Genomic DNA, 20,572 nt, shown 5'->3' on the forward strand with positions numbered 1-20,572 from the left:
ACAAGCTTGCATAAATAACCATTGACAACTTGTTATCAGTTTGAAAAGCAAGTGCATTTATTCACTCTTCTTCATTTATAAATTCCCGTGTGCTGTGCTTCCCTGCCATCTATTCAGTAGGCCTACGGTTGCAGTCAGCCTGACCATCCAGTTGAGTGAAGCGGCACCTAACAGTAATAGAAGAAAGATATACAGTGTTAGATAAATATGTTAAACTGAAGGCTACTTACAAGTGAAACTTCAGAATAATCATATTCCGTCTATGTACATCGTAGCCTAACTTACAAACTCATTCATGCTTGAGCAGGGTCGGACTGGGAACAAAATTCGGCCCTGGCAATTTTCTCCTGGACCGGCCCACTACTGGACCGGCCCAAAATATCTGGAAATATGGATTTGGAATTCTAAATGCAGTTTATTATGCTCAATGCAGCTCATTGCACTTCTAATGGAGGGTGATGTGGTACAACATAATGACTGAGCTAGGCTTAAGGCTACAGTAGAATGCAATAGGTGCAGTGATGGCTCATGATGCAATACAAGGAACAATCATAGCCAGAATTTTGTTAAAAGAAGACAAAAGGTCAAAGTCTGGTCAATTGTGATAGAAATGCTGTAACTTTAGGCTTAGGCCTAGGCCTACTCATTAAAATCAACAGAGAGCCCACTACCTGTATATTGTAACCCAAAACTTAAAGACATGTCAAGATAGGCTACACAGTGCAGCTACTGGCCATTTTTGTGCCCTAACTGGTGAAATACAGTATTAACCTAAGTATGTCATTATATGGCCAACTATAAAGATGTAATCTGCCTGTTCCCAGGGATGGGTAGTATTTCTGAAACATGTAATATGTGTTTCAAATGCAAAATAGTAATTTTGTAATTTTAAAAATACTGCAAAATACTATATGTGAAAAACACAAAAAAAGTAGATACTACAGACAGGTGTAATGAATAATTGGTAATTAGGCAACAATGGTTTATGTTTATCGCAATAAGCTAATGTGAGAACAGCTGTGTTCAACAACACTTACAGCTTTTCAGTGACTGCTATTGCTGAAGCATCAGCTCTGGTCTGAAGCACTGGTGTGAAGTGGTACGCAAGTAAAGATGAGCAAGTTGACCTGTGCAAGTTCACATAAGGACACTGACAAAGGCAACCATGTCCCATTGTCTCCATGCCAATCTTTAACAGAAAAATGTCAGATATCTCAACCACAATGACATCAATATATGGTAAGGTGTTGAGTGTACCCAGATAGGTCAGTCACTTAGGCCTACCATATATCGTCACAGATGACAAGCTAATCATCGCAAAGTGTTGTGCTAATGCTGGGAACAGGCAGGGATGGGCAAAAATACATCAGAATGTATTTCTAAATAAAATACCTAATACCCTCATTTTTAATGTATCAAAATAAACTACAAAATACAGTAGGCCTAACCATATTACATATGTATCAAAATAAAATACTGTATTTTTGTATTTAGAAAATACTCAAAATACTTTTTTCAAGGAAGTATGGAAGCACTGCAAAAAAAGCTTTTTTTTATCCCAAACATTTAGCCTATTAAAACTATATAGTAAAAACAATACAATTTGGCCCCTGTCGTATACCATATGCAAGTTCATGTAGTGTGATCAAAATTAAGAATAATTCAAGAATTTACATTTACATTTAGTCATCTAGCTGATGCTTATCCAAATGACTGACAGAGCTTTCAATTAACCACATTATAATCAATAGGCCAAAATCATAATTGTGTATCTGTGCCAAAATTCATAATTCAAGTCCAGTGCAGAACTGAATAAGAAAATCATACAGCTATGTATCTTGAAGTTCCAGTATGTGAGAGACTTGACGTGCCTTAATATCTCCAACCTCAAGTATGCAGCTAATAAGGAAATAGAATTGTTATTTAATTAAACAAGGTGAACTTCTCCCCACTGTGGAACGCAGAAAAGGATGCTACAAGGAAGGGAATTCAAACACACTCAACACCTTACCATCTATTGATGTCATTGTGGTTGAGATATCTGACATTTTTCTGTTAAAGATTGGCATGGAGACCATGGGACATGGTTGCCTTTGTCAGTGTCCTTATGTGAACTTGCACAGGTCAACTTGCTCGTCTTTACTTGCGTACCACTTCACACCAGTGCTTCAGACCAGAGCTGATGCTTCAGCAATAGCCGTCACTGAAAAGCTGTAAGTGTTGTTGAACACAGCTGTTCTCACATTAGCTGATTGCGATAAACATAAACCATTGTTGCCTAATTACCAATTATTCATTACACCTGTGTGTAGTATCTACTTTTTTTGTGTTTTTCACATTTAGTATGTTGCAGTATTTTTAAAATACAAAAATACACACCAATAAAGTATTTTGATACAAAATACAGAGCCATTTCCTTCAACCCAATAAAATACAAATGACAAAATACTATTTTGCATTTGAAACACATATTACATGTTTCGAAATACTACCCATCCCTGGGAACAGGCAGATTACATCTTTATAGTTGGCCATATGATGACATACTTAGGTTAATACTGTATTTCACCAGTTAGGGCACCAAAATGGCCAGTAGCTGCACTGTGTAGCCTATCTTGACATGTCTTTAAGTTTTGGGTTACAATATACAGGTAGTGGGCTCTCTGTTGATTTTAATGAGTAGGCCTAAGCCTAAAGTTACATAATTTCTATCACAATTGACCAGACTTTGACCTTTTGTCTTCTTTAAACAAAATTCTGGCTATGATTGTTCCTTGTATTGCATCATGAGCCATCACTGCACCTATTGCATTCTACTGTAGCCTTAAGCCTAGCTCAGTCATTATGTTGTACCACATCACCCTCCATTAGAAGCGCAATGAGCTACATTGAGCATAATCTGCATTTAGAATTCCAAATCCATATTTCTAGATATTTTGGTAAAAGTAACTTAAAAGTAATACAATAGTGTAATGCCTTACAATTCAGAGACAGTAATATTATAATGTAATGAATTACTTTGAAATGACAGTAATAAGTAATACATAATATATTACGATTTTGAAGTAAATTGCCCAACACTGATTAAACCACATGTCACTGTTTGACTAAATGAAAAATATAGGCTACTGAACATGAATGGAGATCGTCATAGTTGACAGAAATTGATTTGTGCCAACATGTTGTAGAAACACAACCACAGCCTTTAGGCCTATTTGGTGCAAATCTTCTACATTGGTTATAGTCAGCGATTCACATTAACTGTAGGCTATCACCACAAGTGTATACTAAACGTTTTTGCCCAAGTTTGTGTGCCGTCATCACATTTTGCAAAATTAGGCTACCTTCGTTACTTCGTTACCGCGTCTAATGTAACACTCGGTGGAGAGACTTCCACTTTCCAAGTTCCACTTTCATTGTCGTTGTGAGCTAAAAGGCTACTATATGGGAAATACTTTGAAGTTCCTTTTGAGTCCAAACATGAATAGGTTTTCTTTAACCTGTGCTACACTTTTCCACCAAGTTGTGCGAAAATTGTAGGTACCCGGAGATTTTTTTATGTTGACAGACAAACCGCACTACAGTAGCCTACATGGTGCAGTAAATGGAAGCTCTTCGTAGCGCGTGCAACTTACGTCTATGAAAACAATATATTTATGGAATAAAATTAGACACCTCTGATTGCTGTTTACGGTTAAACTGCGATGATGTGAACACCAGCCAGCGGAGGGCACTTATATAGCCTAGGCTACCATGCATGGACTCGTAGGCTATATTTCCCCACAAACCAAGCGGCTGCTTGGACAAATCCACTTGAGGGGTGGGGCAGGGGCGCGATCGTAACACACACTGAACCTGCCATGAAGAGGCCAAAATGATTGACCTGTCACCCCCCAATCCAAATGGATGCAACTGCATTTATAGGCTAAACCTAGGTCTACATGACGGGCCGCAAATAGGCTAAATAGGTCACCGGCCCACATATGGACCGGCCTACCGGGCAAATGCCCGGTTGTACAGATTACCAGTCCGAGCCTGTGCTTGAGTCAACTTAGGCTAGCTAGCTGGTAAGTAATGGTTCACGTTAGCCAGCAGCACATCATCTTCAGCCTATCATTTTGACAGTAAAAGTTTAAACTCAACAAACATTTTATGTAAATCATATGAATATAATAAACTCTAACTTACTGACAACTAACGTTAAGGAAGGCCTAATTATAAATCAGACTGCCGAGTAACGTTAACGTTAACATAACATTATGATGAACTGCTAACGTTAACGTAAAACATTCATTTGACCAGAAACGGAGAAACGATAACGTAGCTAGAATAAGTTGACTCAAGCATGAATGAGTTTGTAAGTTAGACAGTAGGCTACGATGTACATAGACTGTAAACATGCCCGAATTTAATGTAGTACAATTTCACATTGAAACATTATCGTTAAATGAATAAATGCTTGCTTACCATTAAGGTGGAGCGGCGAACTTGACAGAGAGCTGAACACGGTTGGTCTGACTGAACCGTTGCTCAAAATGATCTCCCGCCGGACAGTTCAAACGTCGTCGCGCGGTCAACTAAAAATCCACTACTTTTCAATCACCACGTCAAAATTTCCCAATAAACCATACATCCATGACTTTTCAATATCTTTTACTGAACTATGTATCGATGCTCTATCGATTATGGCAATATAAACTATAAACCAATGTTGTTTCGATGCCTCTCTATCTATGCTCATGTACTGTCGGGGTTTTGTCAGGATTGTAATGCTGATTCAATGTCTATTTACCATTGAGATTTCAATCTCAACCAAAATGATGATTTGGATGGAAAATCAACATCATATCAATGTCACCTTGCTATCTGGGACGTTATATCCAACTCTACCCCCTTTCCAACGTGTAGCCTAATGGTAACATATCGCTCCCTGCCTGATTTGTGTTTGTTTTGTCATATTCCAGAGAGCAATAAATATTAAAGCAAAGGTCGGTTGTGGCGTCCATCACTATTCCACTACAACACAACGCAGAGTGATCGAGGGAGGGGAGAGACGACCTCTGTTACATGAGCAACCTACATGTTACTTATCTGCCTGAATCTCAATATTCTGATCACAACAACTGTGGGCAAATTACAAGTCAGCACCAGTGCTGCATTCATTGTTTTTCACTTTTATAATCACATCAACAAAAGTAGGTTATTGGTTTTACCAAAGTATTTGGCAGTATTTTTAAACTACAAACCTATAAAGTATTTTGATACAAAATACGATGCCATTTTTTTCCAACTAAATAAAATACAAATTTGTATTTTAAATACATCAGACATGCCTATCCCTGGCTGTTGGCTGCAGTAACTCAAGCTAGGCAGTACTTATTGTTTTGTGTTTATGTTAGTTTTGATCCAATTTGACAGCTTTGCTTTGTTGCCCACCCAAAATTTCTACCAGCCCACCCAAATATAGTAGCCTAGCCTAGGTTAGAACCAGCCCTGCCCTGCATGGAGACATATTTTACGATAATAATGGAGAAAATGTTAGCAAAACTTTAGGTTTTTGTTAACGGAATCTCCCTCCCTCATTCATCTATTTGCGCAACAGCCCACATTCTGCGTTCAATCCAGAGAGACAAGTGAAATAAATGTTTTTTTTTTTTCTTTCTTTTAAGCGGACATCGCTATAGGCACGATATTTAGGCTACCTCTGTTAGGCCTACAAAAAGTTGCAAATTAAGGAGTATTTCCTGATCGGGGAAACCTTTTGGTCCGCGGTTCTATAATATCATTCAATTGTGCCGCAAATTAACAGACAGAAGTGGGGCGTAATTTAAATTCATGGCTCCGTAGACCAGCAATATACTTGTCGAGGAGGCTCATAATTTGAGAAACGCTGCAGATCACAGGGCATATGAGTGCCTCGTCAGCTGACTCATCCCAGGCATCCCAGTCCTCCATCGCTGGCCTGGTTTTCTTTGTCTTTGGCCTTGTTACCGGAGCAGTCGCTCCCTGGGCAGCATTGGATGTAGATGCCCCATCATTCACTGGTGCAGGTGGGGGTGAGGGGGGTGGGGGTGGGTGAGGTAAAGAGTTGACAGGTGGGGGTGGGGGTGGTGGTGGGGTAGGGAAAGAGTTGACAGGTGGGTGAGGTGGGTAAGGGCTTGTAGCCAGTGGCATTGGTAACGACAATGGGGGAGGAGGAGGTACTGAAGCTATGGCTAGTGGCTGTGGATAGCCATACTGGAGTGGAGCAGTTTTATGATGGTTGGTTGCAGACGTTGTTCCTTGTCTTTGTGGATTGTAGAAAGCAGTGGCTGTTGATGGGGCCAGAATGATTCGTTTTGTGTCACCTGCTGGCTGTTCGTCAGGTGGGGTGCTGTTTCTTGGCCCATGTGGGGTCCTCATAACAGCAGCATTCTGTCCAATGAAGCTGTCTTTATCATAGACTGTATATATAGAACTGGACAGTGTGCCGTCTGTTAAGAGTGATGCGAGCGTTAGTCCAGAGCCCCCTGGTGGCTGGCTGCAGTACAATGTGTAACTCCGCCCATCCCCATGTATGTCAATGGCCAAGTAGCCAACTTTCCGTGTCACTTTTCTCACCTAAAACTATTTTTGTATCAACAACGTTTTATTCGAAAAAATAGTTTTCAAGATGCTTCAATACACACAATTTTTCTTTTCTCGCTGAAATTATTTTTTTTAATGTTATATTAACAAATCTAAAAAGGGCGTGTTTACACCTATGATTGACAGCTGGCTGGCTGCAGACACGACGCTTTGTCCATTATGTTTTACCGTCTAGGCTGCAGACACTACCACGCCATCGCTCACTTATTTTAACGACACCTGATTTCGACACATAATCTAACCTAAATAAGTGTTGCTGTCATTATCATTAGGCTATATCTTATCACAGTCTGACTAAATACATATTGATAGTCATACATTGTGTAGTTGTTTGTAAGAGACATCGTTGTTAGTTGTTACAGATTCTTTGTGAAAAAAGATATGTGCTGTTCTTTCGTAGATGCTAAGTATATTAGCTCATAGCATGCTACATCATGCTAGCATTAGCCAGTTGATAGGTAAAGTAAAAGGGCTCTGCTATATTGATCCGAAGTGACGTTAGCCATAGTCCCCATAATTTACAGTCCTACTTGTTTCAAATGGTTTAACGTAACCAGTGATTGCCGCCATCATCGTTGCAACTTCATTTGAATACACTTTGTCACTGGAGAAGGCGATGTTAAGTTTCATTAACGTTAACTCTTGCTTAGTTTTGCGAATGGCAATAAACGCCACCTAGCCTGCTAGGTCGACAACCTCGGTATGCCCATTTATGAATCAGCCCGACAAATAACTTTACTTGTGTTTTAGTGAACACATTATTGGACCATAGCTTAACGTGAGGTAGGATTCAAAGTTACAAATGGACAATTTGCTTAGTATGCTCATAACAGCGGTATCTGAAAATGCTGAGTTAAGGTATCGTTGTTACCTGCGATTGCACTGCTGGAGAAGCATTTTGCATTGGTATGATTTGATCAGGTATTCCCAGTGATGTGTAAATCCTCCCATAGACGTACCCCATTTCAAAATAATACGTCTAAATTGAGAACTGTGACAACTCATTGATAGGCTCTCTCAATATGTCTGTAATCGTATGCCTCTACCACAGGCTTGCTAGTCTTTCACCAGAGAGAGTGCTCCATTATAAATAAAAAATGTAATGCTGCAGCCTTCATGTCAGCTGTAAAAATATGAGAACATGGACCTACTACATCAGGATACTCTGTAAAATTTTACACATAATCAGGAAGCTACTTTGCTGTTCAGTGTGTGATGTGTTTAAAGTGGTACTACGTTTAAAGAAACATTTTTATTCTTTGTTTCAAGTGCATAAGAAAATACCACATTATGATGATGATGGTTATGGTTACCCTTAACAAATACAAAACAATATAATACTTAAAACAGGGATCAATCAATAGCCTAATGAAATAAACAATGAGGGGGGAAAGCAATAATAAATAATAATGCCCATTCAATCAATAATATCAAAAACATGGTAAGACTACATTAAAGAGAATATCAATAATAAAAAATGTAAAATTAATCAACAGCCTATAAAGAAAATAAAACAGTACTACTGCATACAAACCATAATGTATAAGAAGTGCTTAAAAGACCAAAAACTATCACAAGAACGAAGAGCACTGGGCAACTCATTCCACCAACATGGAACCACTGAGGAAAAGTCTTGAATTTGACCTAGCGTTTAAGACTGAAGCTCATCAGAAGACCGCAGTGGGCGGTTGGGGATGTATATCTTGATCATTGAATTAAAATAACAAGGAGCAGATCCAGTCAGTGTCCTATAGGCCAAAGTGAGAGATTTAAATTTAATTCTGGCTACTGTAGGGAGCCAATGGAGAGTAACTAGGAGAGGAGTTACGATGTGTCCTCTTTGGCTGATTGAAGACCAGTCATGTTACAGCATTCTGAATGATAGATCACACAAAATAAATAAAAAAAACATTCAATATTGATTTAGTATCAACAAATAATTATTATTTTAGTAGCGTCTACATCTTTGTGTAGGCTACAGTTAAATACTAAGCAATGGCCTCTGACTTAAATACCAAGGCAGTTAAATGACCGTGGTATGGTATAGTCTACGTGATACACAGGACTACACAGTAAACCCATTTAAAAAGCATCATCATCTCAGTATACCCATTTAAAATAGGCAAGGATACGCATTTAATAACATTTGGGGTTGCTCACAGTATACCCACCACTACAACTAACTAACTAGACTACACCACTGGTTAAATGGCGCATTGCAATTTACAATTTGTGTGAGTTCAGGGGCATACAGAAAGTTGAAGTTTGGGTGACATCAATAAAGAAAATAGAAACAAAGGGATGTGTACAGACTCAAGTATGAATGATGTCACATTAACAGAAGGTTCAGAGCAGCAGCAGACTTTTCTTGGTGCCACGGAAGTTATTGAAAGTCATGTGTTTTCAGAACGTAGTGGTGCTGTGCCATGTCCCATGTATAAGGGGCTTCATGTTGATCCAGTGACGGTGGGTGATGATGTCAGGGAGATGGATGTCAGGGGACTTGGAGAAAGGGGGAGGACATGCCACCTCAGACCACTCCAGCCAAACCACTTCATGTAGGCATTCCCTTGCTTGCAAACTAATGTAGATCATGGAGACCACCTTGCCGCCACCTCCAGTACATTCAGCCATCACCCATATCTTACCTGCAAAAAGGAAAGTTACAATAAAGTTAGTCAGACAATTTTACAACAGTACAAAGCATCTAATCAGGCACTCAACACCACTAGTAATACCAATTAATTAAATATGTGTGTGCAATAAACTTTACAGCTTACCTAATGTTAACTACACATTTAAATATGCGGTGTGAATGTTATTAACTTGCGTCAGCTTGAAAAATAACGTTATCAGTATGACTGATCATGGACGTTAGATGACAAACTAAGGTCTTTCTCAAATGTTCACCGATATCCCTGGGAAGTGACTGGTTCTTGGCGTAGTGTTTAATGCAGGCGTTTCATTTATCGATCATTCACTTATGCGGTCTACAACTACCGACCTACTGATCTATTTTTTTTTACAGTCTATGCTACCGACCTACCATCACAGAAGTAGCTCTAACAGGTGTCTGTCGTTAACGTTAGAAAAAATGCAACGCTGGCAAACTGGCTAGTAGTTACATTAACATGACGGGTTGATGAGGTCCATGCTTCACATTACGTTAACGTTAACTTGCGTTGCTTTATCACATCATATACTGTACTGACTGTCTAGTGTTATTAATCCCCATGTACAGTCAATGGTTACTCCATGTTGAGATGGCATACATTAAGATTGAGATATTTGAAAACAGCAACAACTAATAAAACCAAGTATATCATGCATCGACTGTTACGGGAGCTGTGTGCTAATCTTCACTTCAACGACTAACTTAGCCTCCCTTTAACGGTAACGTTAATGTAGCTGCTAACGTTAGCATCTAATTCGCTGTCCGTATTTCTGTTGTTAGCTCATTAGTATTCACCATACTAAATTGTCACAGTCTATAATCAACATAATAAGCTCTCTTAGACGTATTTAAGAACACCAATAGACAAAAAAACAACTTTTCAATTGATACGCAACACTTACCAGACAAGAACAAACCGATTGTTGTTTGTACTGTTTAGCTAACTCACAGCCGCAAAATTCATCCAGCCAGCTAGCCTTCTGCGCCGAGTCGACCTGCGTTGTGGAAAGGAGAAGGGGGCGGGTTTCACTTGACAAGGGGCGTGTTTAACTCGCTGAGTGGCAACTGAGTGGGCGTGCCTGACCGCGACTCCTCTTCACTGCGCATGCTTCAACTTTTGCTGCGCAGCCGCACTTCAAATTGGCTCCAAATTTTCCAAGATGGCGTCGCCTCGGCGGCTTCAATTCCATAGAACACTGTAGAATGCAGGCACACTGTCCAGTTCTATATATACAGTCTATGGTCTTTATCAATGTCCACTGCACTTCTAGATGTCTCCACCATGGCATATGGCGCTGTTGAGTCCAAGTCAGGCAGAGTCGGATTGAGGCGGGTGCTTGGTTGCCTGTTGCGACCATGGTTGCGACCCCCGCCCCCACTAGGTGCCGGTGTGTATGGGAGGAGTTGGCTCCTCCCCGTTGAGTGGGCCTCTGAGACTACTCCTCTTCGCCTCATTCCACTCTGTTCTGGCAACACATCCGCTTCCATGAGTTGTTCCTCCAAATCACGTCTCTCAGTCTCATGTCTGCAAATCCTGTCTCGGATCTCTAATTCCAACTTTTTTCCCTCAAATTTGCCCAATTGTAATTTCACTGCCATCCAATCTGACACATAGTCTTGTATCTCAGCTAAGGCCTGTAACTTAGTTTTCCTACCAAGAACCATATCTGGATTGTGCTAATATTAAATATTAAATTGTACTATGTGTTTCGTGCAGTGACGTGATCCTTTTAAATATATTTTTTTATATTTTCCCGTGATGTGGTAGTGATAGTAACAACTTTGCACTTTGAAAATTTGGTTAGTAATTTGTTCGCCTCTCAATTGTTCACAAGTTGTCTATCTCTTATTTTATTTTTATTTTTTTCCACAGTCACACTCACACACACACGCTCCCGCCAGGGAAAAGGAAACACTCTCTCTCTATCTCTCTCGCTCCGTAACCTGACACTTGGTAAGTTATTTTACTCACAGCATGATGCCACAACAATAAATTTCACCAGTGTCAGTTCCACTTAACTCAGACTGTTTCTTTTCTCCCAAAACGGCTGGACAATGATACAAATTAATGTCTCACTCACACTTTTAACGATCTTTCGTTAAATTCCCAGTTGACCAAGTCAACAAAAAAACATAGGTGGAAACCCTATCCCACTTTTCAAATACTGCACAACCAAAACACCCCACTCTGGTGATTTCGTCTCCTTTCCGTATCACTGTAGCACTAAGTTTAGTCCTAGGCCATTAAACTAAACAAAGACCGTTGAGAAACAACCACACAGTTCACTCAGCAAAATAATGACTCCTGTTTTCTCATTGGCACATGCACAGCATTTATCTTATAAAACTCACACAGCTTAACATGTAATGGCAGTACAGAAAAAGAAAATATTTAATCCCCCAAGCTTGTCCGTAGTTAATCGATTACTTCTTTTAATTCGTTCACGAATCTATCCAATTACCCAAAATATGTGTACACTTTGACCTTTTACTTTTTTCCAGAAAACTTCTTATATCAAATGACATCTAGAGCTCATCAATCATTGATATAGGTACGTTACTTATCAAAACACTTAATGACACAAACTTCAATACTCTCATTAATGTGCAGCTTTTAATTTCTAATTTATCTAATAAATTAGCTTTACTTTGGTTCTTTTTCCCGCATAAAGGAGTAAAGATTTTTTGCTTTCACCTGGTCAGAATGTCTTCACTTCATGCAGGGTGCGCAGTGCAGCAGTGTTTCCCCTCTTGGCAGGCTTCCAGCTGGGATTCAGTCACGTCAATCAGGGTGCCAAGATGGACTCTTCAGATGTTCAAAATCCAAAATCTGCCCCCGAAGTCTCTTTGAACCCGTTGGATGTTCTCGTCTTGCCTCTCCTCTTGCGGTCGGGTCACGATAACCAAATGTTGTCGTCTTTCTTCTCCTTTTGCGAGAAGGGTCACGGCACCAAATGTTGTATTCTCTGGTTGTTGCGTTGTGTTTTAGTTCTAATGTCTGTATTGAAGATGGTCAATAATTATAATTAATTAATTAATTAGACAGCATGTCTCCCTATTCGGGCTAGTATCTCCATCTGGCCCCTGGCCGGGTTTTGTACACTGGTTGGCACCTGCCACGTTGGCATGATTGACGTTTGTATGTTTTAGTATAACAGGCTTTGTCTTAGGTTTTGACTGGGAGACGGATCGAGGAAGCAACCCAAGGAGCATCTTCTGTCGGAAGGCTCAGCAGCCGCTTCTAATAACAACCACAACTGTTAGACTCTGCACAGTTTTACTGTTTGAGACTTAGCCTGTGTTCTGTTATTCATTGTTGTACCATCTACAATAAATCATCATCTAATCGCCGATCCTGATCCCGCCGACAAGCTTTCCCTTATCAGAAAGTCCTTTAGGATTCCAATAGAGGAAATCCTGTAGGATTTCTATCAGATTTTGGAACAAGAATCCTATAGGATTTACAAAAAAAATAATCCAGTAGGATTATTGAATTCCTATAGGATTTCGGTTCCAAAATCTGATAGAAATCCTACAGGATTTCCTGTAGGATGGGATCCAATAGATATTATTCCTACAGGATTTTGTCTTTTAAAAACACTTACAGGATTTTAAATCCTATAGGATGTTACTAAATTAAATCCTATAGGGTTATATAAACAATATTGAATTTAAATAAACCAGTTCCCAATAACAGACATGAAGTAATTATAAGTAGTATATTATCATGAACTATCTGTCAAAAATAAGCCCCGCCCCCTGAAATGTCATAAATCACGTCATAACCACGCCTCCTTTTATGCCTCATGTGACAGTCATGTGACTGGTGTCAAACCCCTGGGCAGCCATATTGGATGTAAAGTCATGTGTCTGTTGTCAAACAATGCCACGCCCCCCTTGACATCCATATTGGATGTAGTGTCATGTGATGTCATACCCCTGGGCGTCCATATTGGCCGCCAAACCCACATGTGTGTTTTGTGGATAATGGGGGATCAGATAAACTTTGTAAGAGTTGTATATGTTTAGTGGTAAATGGGGATAGATATAAAGTGTGCTGCTAGCCCAGAGGAAAGAAAATGTTAAAATGAGAGCTCCTCTCTTTCTCAGTTGTTTCTCCTAGACAATAATGAGATCACAGTGATATAAAAATGAGATTATTGCTTTTGTCTCCCGCTTCTCAGGTTTGTCTCTGGAGCAAAAGAGTTAAGTTATCTCAGTGTAGACTCCCTTTAATATACAAATGAGATCTCATCAATTTTTTAAATAATGCTCAGTGTTGTCTAATTTATACATCTCATATTTTACTCAGGCTGATCCACCAGAGAGCTCTCTCTGTAAACTCATGCAATTCTCATTTCAGATCATTTTGGTAAATCTCAGATTAGGCTCCATCAGTTCTGTAAAAGAGATCTCTTCACAAGCTTGAACCGTTCTCATTCTAGTCATCTCAGTTTAGTCCTTTTTTGATTTACAAAAGAGATCTCAGCAAAGGCTTATACAATACTCAGACTTGCTCAATTTATATATCTCATATTTTACTCAGGCTTATCCATCAGAGAGCTCTCTAAGTGAACTAATGTAATGCTCATCCAGAACTATTTGTTTTATAAATTAGTCTGATCTGTAAGAGCCCTAGCTGTTGTACAACAATTCTCAAATGATTTTCATTGGCTTATTTGTTTTAATTGCACATATTTTCAAGTTCACATTTGCAAACAGTAGGCCTAACCATGTGATGTGACCACCACACATGACGATGCTCTGACAGACCTCTGAAGTTCGCCTACAAAAAAGCTACCATCTATGCCCATACAAGGAGATCACCTGTTAAATTCTCGCGCAGGCCAGGGAGACGACGAAATCGGAGAGGCAGACGTTTTCCTGAACGCACTTTTGTCTTCAACCTTCGAGTAGATATTATAATCAATGGTACGTGAAGGCGGCACAATTTGATTTTTGCTACCCCAGAGCTAACTTGCGACTTGTTAGCAAGTTAGAGAAATCAAGTTAGACTCCAGAGGTCTATGATGGTCGGACGTGACAAACTCGCGTGCAGAAGACTCCTACCAGAAAATGCAGTCTAGATTTGGCGCCCAGTGAAACCAATTGAAACGGTGTGTGGGTATGAAGGATTGTGCGGAACTTGCCACCACGAAAACTCAGAGAAGGTACATTAACATTTTGGTAATTTGCTAACGTTCTTGCATATTTTTAGACTCAATATATCATTGAACAACCTGACGAAGCAGCACAGAAAGTTAGCTAGCTAGTTAATGTTAGCTACTTGTAAGTTACATCACTGGCTGTGCCGCTTGTATATAAAGCTAACGTTAGACAATTTAACGTTGCTAGCTTACTTTGCCTTATACAGCTTTAGTCTGTATGTTTTGAATGGTGTTAAGCCATGCTGTAGCCAAAATGCACGGAATTTTAAAATGTCTTTGGGATGTCAGTCAAGATGACGAAGCTAACGTTATTGCCACTGGTTTAAACTGGTTCCAGCTCAATTCCACTGAAAAGAGGCCGGCAGCTCTGGAAGACTACGCTAGACCATCAGATCAAATTGCTGAACAAACAGCGTACCAAAATGGTAAGTATATTTTTCCCCACAATATGTTCTCACTTTTGTTTAACCTGCTATAAATTACAGCATATTGTAACAGGAGTGAAAGGGCATTCTTGTAACCCAGGTAAACTAGGAAGTAGCGTTGCTGCGGTCGAGGGATCGTGAAATAGGCAAGTCAGCATCTGCAGTCATGAATAACTTACCAGTCAACATTTCTTTTGCAATTAATAGAATCTGTAGCATGCAAATCAAACCAGCTATTAGCCTAATATAAAACCATGATATATCTAGGTATGGTGAAGGGTATGTGATGTGGGGTTATCTATCTATCTTTTAATGACAAAGGCCAAGGGAACATTATCAGGATGCATAGTATCCTGAGTCCATTCAATAACTGGCCTTTAAAAATAAAAATCTGCCTGCCTCTATGGGATTTTAACATAGGGGGTTCCTTACTTATGCCCCCTGTATTTTAAGGAATAACATTTATTAATTTACGATACCTGGTTCATTCACAAAGAATATTGGTGTGTTTAAAGGTTGGATGTTATGCACTGTGGAACGCTCTGCGGATGGACAGCTGTGGAATCCGCAAAGGTCAAGAAGGCTTTTGTTACGAGGGCTGGAGGTTCCAAAACATCCATGAAGCTGGGGTAATTTTCTCTTATTTTAAATTATTTCCAATTGTGGTGAGCATTATTGGTGGGCTTTTTATAAAGGGTAGGCCTCTATTGCACTAAAATTATTCAACCTTTATACAGTTAACATCAAACTGTGTAGCTACGAAAGCTACAAAATCACATTGTCATAGAAATGATAGAGGCGAAATTTCCACTAGGTTTTATGAAGATATTTTACAGATGGGCTGAACATACATCAAAAGTAAAAAAAAATGACATGGCCAAAATGATTAACTCACCAACAATATTTGTTGTATGGTGTATACCAGGGATCACCAAATGGTGGACCGCGTTCCGAGTCCGGACCGTGACGTGATCCTATCCGGACCCAGACCATAATAGCCTAATTTAGATTTTCACGTAAGATTTCAAAGCTGCGCTAAATGTTTCGTTGGTTAGAATAAGAATAAGTGCCACATTTTCTTTTTCCTATGAACAGCACACAGTGATTTCCAACAAGAGCTATGGATCAATTCGTCCTTTAAGTGATTTGTAAACAAGGAGTGCTTTAGGGTCAATCCGGTAAATCAAAGACAATGACTCAATATTACATCTAAATTAGCCCAAAACATTTAGCTCTGATCACTCAAGAGACACTGACAATTGTCAAGAACAAAAACAAAATACAGAAAATACAGTATACACCAGGGGTATTCAATTAATCTTCAGCGAGGTCGTTACAGAAAATTTCCTCAAGCAAAGGTCCGGAGCATCATAATGTTTAGGCTATGTATATGTATGTATGTATAATATATATACAGGGGCGGAGCCAGAGGGGTGGCTCCGGGTGGCACAGGCCACCCTTGAGATTCGATTGGCCACCCCAGGTGCCACCCCAAATCCTAGTCTACGATTGGCCATTAACATGGTGTAAGGCGGGACCTTTCTTGATGCACTGGCAGCAGTGTGAAGTGTCAGACGTCAGAAATGTAAGTGGCAAACACACTTGCCTTTATTGGCCTGCGGCACAATTGAACTGCGGAACGAAAGGTTTCCCCGATCAGGAAATACTCCTTAATACGCAACTTTGTGTAGGCTTAACAGAGGTAGCCTAAATATCGTGCCTATGACGATGACAGCTTTAAAAAAAAAAACATTTATTTCACTTGTCTCGCTGGATTGAAGGCAGAATGTGGGCTGTTGCGCAAATAGATGAATGAGGGTCGGGAGATTCCGTTAACAAAAACCTAAAGTTTTGCTAACATTTTCTCCATTATTATCGTAAAATATGTCTCCATGCAGGGCAGGGCTGGTTCTAACCTAGGCTAGGCTACTATATTTGGGTGGGCTGGTAGAAATTTTGGGTGGGCAACATAGCAAAGCTGTCAAATTGGATTAAAACTAACATAAACACAAAACAAACACAAAACAATCAGTACTACCTAGCTTGAGTTGCTGCAGCCAACAGCCAGGGATAGGCAGTATGTCTGATACATGTATGTAAAATACAAAATAGTATGTGGTCATTTTTATTTTATTTAGTTGGAAAAAAATGGCATCATATTTTGTATCAAAATACTTTATAGGTTTGTAGTTTAAAAATAGTGCCAAATTATTTTGGTAAAACCAATAACCTACTTTTGGTGATGTGATTATAAAAGTGCAAAACAATGAATGCAGCACTGGTGCTGACTTGTAATTTGCCCAGAGTTGTTGTGATCAGAATATTGAGATTCAGGTAGATAAGTTTCTTGAGAACTTTAGTCATCCAATTCAAACACATGGAACCGGTTATGTGGTTGCCCTGCAAGAAGTTGCACCATGTGCAATGTGCACAATGTTTGCACACATCCACAATACACTCCTTCATATCAACCTCAAGTTTCTCAAGAAACTGATGATTAATCATCTAATCGGAAGACATGGAACCGGTTATGGTTGCCCTGCAACAAGTTACCCCACGTGAAAATTTAATTAATAATTTGCCCAGACTTGTTGTGATCATAATATTGAGATTCAGGAAGATGAAATTGCTCACATACACAATACACTCCTTCATACCAACCTCAAGTTTCTTGAGAAAATAAACAAATAGACAAAAAAGCAGGTCAAATTATTGTAACAGCTACAAAAATAGATGGCCATAGAGTGGGGGAAATGTCTTGGATGAGTATATTTTGTATATCTTCATTTACAGTAATATAATAAAATTTATTATATTTTAATGTCCCCATGATGGAATTTTTTTTAGAACAGCATAGCCCAGTGACAGACAACTTAGATAATTAACTTTAATATGTTTGTATTAAATTTTATTCAAGTACAAAGACATTTTATGTGAGAGTAAGGTATTTGTGTTTTTTTGTCCTTAAATTTATGAGTATGGTGTTTGCATCTGGTTTCCCTAATGTATTTGTGCTAATTTCACATCTTGAGCCTGTTTCTTTTTATCTGGATGTTTTGCCTCATGCCACCCTTGAATCAGTGCCTCACTAGTGCCACCCTTGTTAAAAATGTCTAGAATCGCCACTGTGTATATATAATATTAGGATGGATGGATGGAGCCTAGTTGTAGATAGATAGATAGATAGATAGATAGATACTTTATTGATCCCCAAGGGGAAATTCAAGAAGATTGTAGGCCTAGGCCTAATGTTTAATGTGAAATAAAATAAGTAGCCTAAAAGGCAACATTCGAAATGAGGAGAAATAAGGCAAGATAAGAGTGATTGGGGAGAAAAACTGAGTAGCCTTGGCTATTTTAAAGATCTTAACGTGAGCTTAAAATAAAATTTGAGCTGAGACAAGGCTGGTTCCTTGAACCCATTAATCAGCAAGTTTAATTTATTTTTTTTTTGTTTTTTTTTATGTTGACCCGAAATCCTGGAAACCCAGGAACATCACGTTGTTGGGCAGTGAATGCATGTTGGCTTAACTAGATTGTGGTGGATCAATCATATTGCCTTCTTAAATCGTAAAATATTCTGTGGTCTCAGTTCACTGTTGAATGGGCCTAGCCTACCCTATGCTTGCTCAATATGCTTTGTCTAGTAGAGGTGCTTCAAATTGGCGCTTTTAAAAATCGCCTGTCTCAGAATAGAAGAGGTCGAGGGCAATTCTGTGCAAAACTGTCACATCCATATTTAGCCTAGTTGGCGTTACGGACGTGACAGTTTTGCGCGGTATTGCCCCCGTATCGTTATATAAAGCTCTGTTCTCGCTGTCTAGCTTCCTCCTCTTTGAGCAATCGATGATTTGAAAATAACTTACTTATCGTTAACTTAGATATCCATCTGATTGTTTCTCGTCCCGTCTCCTCTCCTCGCTCGTTTCAGGCTATCAGTCTCTTCCCCATAGTAGGCTACTTTACTCACTGACTCGACTTTATCAGAATTCACAGATTTCACTGGCTGAGTAGCAGCAAGCGAAATGATGGTTCCTGAAGCTCCTGAAGTAAATGCTGTTATCCTAACCAACGAAACATTTAGCGCAGCTTTGAAATCTTACGTGAAAATCTAAATTAGGCTATTATGGTCTGGGTCCGGATAGGATCACGTCACGGTCCGGACTCGGATCGCGGTCCACCATTTGGTCCACCAAATTACCCCAGCTTCATGGATGTTTTGGAACCTCCAGCCCTCGTAACAAAAGCCTTCTTGACCTTTGCGGATTCCACAGCTGTCCATCCGCAGAGCGTTCCACAGTGCATAACATCCAACCTTTAAACACACCAATATTCTTTGTGAATGAACCAGGTATCGTAAATTAATAAATGTTATTCCTTAAAATACAGGGGGCATAAGTAAGGAACCCCCTATGTTAAAATCCCATAGAGGCAGGCAGATTTTTATTTTTAAAGGCCAGTTATTGAATGGACTCAGGATACTATGCATCCTGATAATGTTCCCTTGGCCTTTGTCATTAAAAGATAGATAGATAACCCCACATCACATACCCTTCACCATACCTAGATATATCATGGTTTTATATTAGGCTAATAGCTGGTTTGATTTGCATGCTACAGATTCTATTAATTGCAAAAGAAATGTTGACTGGTAAGTTATTCATGACTGCAGATGCTGACTTGCCTATTTCACGATCCCTCGACCGCAGCAACGCTACTTCCTAGTTTACCTGGGTTACAAGAATGCCCTTTCACTCCTGTTACAATATGCTGTAATTTATAGCAGGTTAAACAAAAGTGAGAACATATTGTGGGGAAAAATATACTTACCATTTTGGTACGCTGTTTGTTCAGCAATTTGATCTGATGGTCTAGCGTAGTCTTCCAGAGCTGCCGGCCTCTTTTCAGTGGAATTGAGCTGGAACCAGTTTAAACCAGTGGCAATAACGTTAGCTTCGTCATCTTGACTGACATCCCAAAGACATTTTAAAATTCCGTGCATTTTGGCTACAGCATGGCTTAACACCATTCAAAACATACAGACTAAAGCTGTATAAGGCAAAGTAAGCTAGCAACGTTAAATTGTCTAACGTTAGCTTTATATACAAGCGGCACAGCCAGTGATGTAACTTACAAGTAGCTAACATTAACTAGCTAGCTAACTTTCTGTGCTGCTTCGTCAGGTTGTTCAATGATATATTGAGTCTAAAAATATGCAAGAACGTTAGCAAATTACCAAAATGTTAATGTACCTTCTCTGAGTTTTCGTGGTGGCAAGTTCCGCACAATCCTTCATACCCACACACCGTTTCAATTGGTTTCACTGGGCGCCAAATCTAGACTGCATTTTCTGGTAGGAGTCTTCTGCACGCGAGTTTGTCACGTCCGACCATCATAGACCTCTGGAGTCTAACTTGATTTCTCTAACTTGCTAACAAGTCGCAAGTTAGCTCTGGGGTAGCAAAAATCAAATTGTGCCGCCTTCACGTACCATTGATTATAATATCTACTCGAAGGTTGAAGACAAAAGTGCGTTCAGGAAAACGTCTGCCTCTCCGATTTCGTCGTCTCCCTGGCCTGCGCGAGAATTTAACAGGTGATCTCCTTGTATGGGCATAGATGGTAGCTTTTTTGTAGGCGAACTTCAGAGGTCTGTCAGAGCATCGTCATGTGTGGTG

At 39.6% G+C, this 20,572-nt stretch overlaps 1 long non-coding RNA gene across 1 annotated transcript; it reads right to left on the reverse strand.

Moving 5' to 3' along the window:
* Window positions 1-32: 32 nt before the first annotated feature.
* Window positions 33-5,107, reverse strand: LOC121696260. The gene is made up of 2 exons (XR_006026273.1): window positions 4,468-5,107; window positions 33-167 (listed from the first exon to the last, which is right to left on the reverse strand). It is a non-coding gene; the product is annotated as an uncharacterized LOC121696260 (long non-coding RNA).
* Between the last annotated feature and the right edge of the window lie 15,465 nt (window positions 5,108-20,572).

Source organism: Alosa sapidissima, chromosome 21 (assembly GCF_018492685.1).
Source record: "Alosa sapidissima isolate fAloSap1 chromosome 21, fAloSap1.pri, whole genome shotgun sequence".
Classification (NCBI taxonomy): Eukaryota; Metazoa; Chordata; class Actinopteri; order Clupeiformes; family Clupeidae; genus Alosa; species Alosa sapidissima.